We start from the raw sequence: 5,022 nt of genomic DNA, 5'->3' as shown, positions 1-5,022 counted from the left end.
TTGCCTGGCCAAGTAACAGGCCAGGTCTTCCAGACTACATGAAGAAAAAGGAATTATACCTCAAGCAAGTTGCTAAATAGCAAAGCAAAGCAAGTTCAAAGAACTTAAGCAACTAATGGTACCTGAAATGGTCAAACAGATCAGTACACAGTTCAACAGTTAAAGCAAAAGGAATTGGGAAACAACAGTCAACCCAGAGGGACCAATGTGCAAAGCACAAGACTCAAATCATATGAGTCAAGCAACCTACAAAACAAAGGTTAGCTCATGATAATCAAATGAACTCAATCAAATTGTAATGATCTCATTGGAGCATTTGTTGGTCAACTTGGTTATGAGGAAACTTGAGAAACAGTGGTTGTTTTGGAGATGCAAGCTCAAACAGATGAAGGCTATGGTTGGAAATGATGTATACTTGAAGAGGCTTAGCTCAGAGATGCTTGAAAATGTCCTCATCGAAAATCACCATTGTTGGTCCATGGGGAAACAGAACATGAAAGGGAGCTTCCAGCTGGGGTTTGATGCTCCAAATAGCTTCTAAATGACGGCCAAGTGATGAAACAACAAGGCTGCTTGTGGTTCTTTGAAGGTTTTGCTCAGAAATTGCAATTTGTGAAAATGCAAATTGAGAGAGAATGAGAGTTTTTCTGTGTATTAGAGGCTGCAGCTAGGGTTTTCAATTGACAGAAAATGATGAATATATCTGCTGTTTAAGGGTGCAAATCAAAGTCCATGAAAAGGTGGGATGGAGTTGGTAAAAAAAAGTGTACTTTTGGCCAATTTTCAAGCAAGTAGGTGATGGGTGTGTGTACTGCATGAAAATGGGCTTGCAACAAGTCATAAATGCATTTTCAGAACATGTTTGATTGGTAGAATTGGTTAGAAATGATTAATTTAAAACTTCACTTTTTCACCTCACTTAAAATCAATTCATGCAAGTCCAAAAATGCCATTTTGATTGGTGAAGTTTTGGTACATGAATATTACATTTTTGGAAAGAGGAGGTCAAATGTGACTTGTAGGAAAAAACCCCACCCGAATTGGCCAAATGGTTTGAGAGATATGGCCTTTTGAAGTTCAAGAATTTTTGAAAATGAATTGATCATAACTTGCCAACCATACATGGGAATTGAGTGTTCTTGGACTTTTTGGAAATGGGAGAACAAGATCTTCAACTTTCATGTTGGGCAAAAATTCATTTGAAGCTTGTATCATGATGTAAGTTTGAGGATCAAGACTTTCCATTTTGGGCAGGTTTCAATTACAGGTCCAGTTTCCATTTTTGGAAATTTCTGATCTGGCTTCAAATTCTTCCATGATGGTGTTTGACATGATATATGAGGCCTATTTGGACATGAATAAGCTCTCTCAAACCAAATCCCATCATCAAATCACTGATTAAATGGACAGTTGACCAACAGTTGACTTTTAGGGTTTCTGACTGATTGTGCATTGACTGGCTTCTGAACATCCAATCCTTGACCAAAACACTTCAAATGGATCCCCAAGTCATGTGAACATGTTGGACCAACCCTAGGGCCTTGGCTCCTTGAGAAATGCACTTGCTTGCTTGACTGACTGATCTCCTGACCAGTTTGACCTAATTCTCTTGATTGGCTTCCACTTGAGGCAGATAGGACAATGCAATGCTATGCAGTGGACCATGTTATGCTATGACCTAATATGAGAATGTATGTACAACGATAGGTGCAAATTTGAGGTGCTACATCACCTTCACGCCTTCAAAGTCGAATGCGTGTATCGAATTAACTGAATGTAGGAATTGGAGATCATCAAGAAGAAGGGGTGGGTTAAAATTAAATTTGAGCCTTGTATCCTTTTGTTAAAAAAATATGAATTATGCCACATTACAATCCTTAAAAGACCTAATTGAGGCAAAGTTTATTCTGAAAGCATATTACAACAAGGTTGTGTTGACCTGACTCCAAATGATCTTTGTTAATCATTTGACCACACCATCTTGGACACTGTGAGTGACTAGATCATCATTGTGTTCTTATTAGTGACCCATTCACTATATTTCACCCATTCATATCAATAAATTTTGATTTCAAATTTTTTGCATAAGCATAGCATTAAAATTACCATTTTTGAATGAACAATCTTATTTGCAAGTTAGCATTTAGCATCAAAGAAATTCCAACAATATACAGTTGAAGAACTTGATAAAGTGAAAGAAGCCCAATCAGGGGCAAATCACTTTGAGTATCGGTCAATCCGAGCCAATCACCCTAAGGGTCATCTAGACAAGAGTAATTTGCTTCAAGACTCAGACAGGGGCAAGCCACCTCCGAAGCTCATTGAGTCCAACTAGACAAGGACAGTCAATCAGAAGTCTACCATTCCAGGTTTTGGTTAATCAGGGTCAGATCACAGCGGTATTCAAACATTGGGGCAAGTCATCTCGAGATCATCTCATGTCAAGCTGTTTGAAACTCACTTTCAAGGTAAACATTTTCAAAGACCCAACAGACTGGGGCAAGATGAGCCACAGAGGGGCATACCCCCTTCATGCTTTCAAACTACTCAAACAAATTTTGCCATACGTCAACAACTATTGAGTTTAAGACGAGTGCCCGAATGTTATGTTAGCACGATTCATTAATCCTCCAAAAGGATCCCATTGGCTAAGTTGTGGCTGTCAAGCTTGATAGAATTCTCCTTTGACAACATCTATCACAAAATATTTGGTTGAGTTCTCGGTGTTAAGGAATCATTACCTCTATAAAAAGCCTTTACAAACTCCCAGTCCACTCAAGTTTTAGCATTTTCATATCATAATCATTCATATATCATGCATAAAAATAAATTCAAATCACGCATAACCGAAATGTACTTCGCGCTTATTTTGCATTGATCCAGGTCTTGTTGTTGATTCTATATCCTTTGACCTCTAATTCCAGTTTATCTTTGGTGCCCTTAAACCATCAACCAATTTTCGCAGTCATTTTCAAGGCCAACCCAGTTGGCGCCTATCAGAAAATTTTCTATTAGTATCAATTCCTTTTTGGATTATCCGATATGTCTGTCTTTATCTGATGTATTTCCAGAATTTTATCTGATGTATTCTCGAATATGTCTGTCTTGTATTCTGATATATTTCTAGAATTTCCTCAATGTATTATCGGACGTGTCTGTATTTTCAGAATGTCACTTGTAATTCTGATGCATTTCCAGAATTTGTTTCTTTTACTCTCCGATGAATTCCCGGACATGTCATTTTCGTTCTGACGCACTTCCAGGACCCATATGTCATTCCCTATCATTTTTTCAAGGCTCATTTGCGTCTCCTAAAATTCAGTTGTTACTGGGAATTATTCCAGGTTCAATGGTTACTATAACTCATTTTAAACCCAATTGTCGTTGGCACCACTATCACTCTATTTATAAATACAATCATAATTGATATATGAAGTTTGGTTCTCGCCAACATTATTTCAAGTCCAGTTGTTGCTGGCAAACTCCGTTGTAGTCGGTAATTGTTTTACTAAAAACTTCTATCAAGTCCAATTGTTGTTGGCAAAATCCATTAAAAGCTGGTTGTAATCCATTGCTTACGGTCAAAGTCCAATTGTTGTTGGCAAAATCCGTTAAAAACTAGTTGTAATCCATTGCTTACGGTTAAAGTCCAATTGTTGTTGGCAAAATCCGTTAAAAGTTGGTTGTAATCCAATGCTTACGGTCAAAGTCCAATTGTTGTTGGCAAACTCCGTTAAAAGTTGATTGTAATACATTGCTTACGGTCAAAGTCCAATCGTTGTTGGCACATATAGAGAGTTTTTACCCTGTCTTTCCTGATGGTTCCGTGAAAGTCATGTATGACTCATCATCTTGAGGAATTCCCAGAAGCTTGGAGGTTTTTCTTGTTAGAAAACTCCAATGATGTTGGTTTTGTTTGATTTCTTTGTGAAGAATCATCGTAGCCTTTTGTGTAGATGATCTACTTATAACTGTCAGATGTATTCTAATGTGCCAGGCCATGTATGAACCTGTTGATGAAACTTGCTTGGTATGTTTTCCAATATTGTCAGGTTATGTATGAACCTGTTGTTGAAGTTTTCTATGGGTTTTCTAGTGTCGTCAGGTCACGTCTGAACCTGTTAATGAAATCTCTTTGAAACCTTATGAATTGCCAAGTCATGCATGTACCTGTGGATATACTTTCTTTGAATTTTCTAGTGTCGTCAGGTCATATATGAACCTATTGATAAAACTCCCTTTGATTTTTCTAGTATTTTCAGGTCATGTCTGAATCTGTGGGTGAAACTTTCTTTGAATATCCCAATGTTGAGGTCGTGTATGAACCTATTGATTAAACTTTCCTTGATTTTCTAGCATTATCAGGTCATGTTTGAACCTATTGTTGAAATACTTTGAATTTTCCAATGTTGTCAGGTCATGTATGAGCCTGTTGATAAATCTGTATTTATATATTTTTCGGTATTGTTAAGTCATGTTTGAACCTGTTGATGGATCCTTTTGATATCCCTAAGCATTGTCAAGTCATGTTTGAACCTATTATTGAAATTCTTTGAATATCCCAATGGTCAATTCATGTATGAACCTACTGATGGAATTCTTTGATTTTTCCCGGTGTTGTCAGGTCATGTATGAACTTATTGACTAAACTTTCCCTGATGTTCAAGTTGTCATCAGGTTATATGTGAACTTGTCATTCAAACCCTCTTTGTATGTTCCCTAATGATGTCAGGTCATGTTTGAACCTGTTAATTAAGCACTCTTTGAATATTCAAGTGTTGCCAGGTGATGTTTGAACCTATTGTTAAAAACTCTTTGGGTATTCCGGTGTTGCCAAGTCACGTATGAACCTGTTGTTAAAATCTCTTTGCATATTTCCCAGTTGTCTTTCCTCCAGCAGGATTGTTATCCTCAATGAGTTTCTACCCTCATTTTTTGTTTTTTGTGAGTCACATTTACCATATGTCTCCATCATTCCCTACAGATCTTTGTTTCATTCTGCATCCATCATAAAGCATCCTA

This window comes from Lathyrus oleraceus, chromosome 5 (genome assembly GCF_024323335.1).
Source record: "Lathyrus oleraceus cultivar Zhongwan6 chromosome 5, CAAS_Psat_ZW6_1.0, whole genome shotgun sequence".
Taxonomy (NCBI): domain Eukaryota; kingdom Viridiplantae; phylum Streptophyta; class Magnoliopsida; order Fabales; family Fabaceae; genus Lathyrus; species Lathyrus oleraceus.
Note: the sequence above shows the minus strand (reverse complement) of the source record.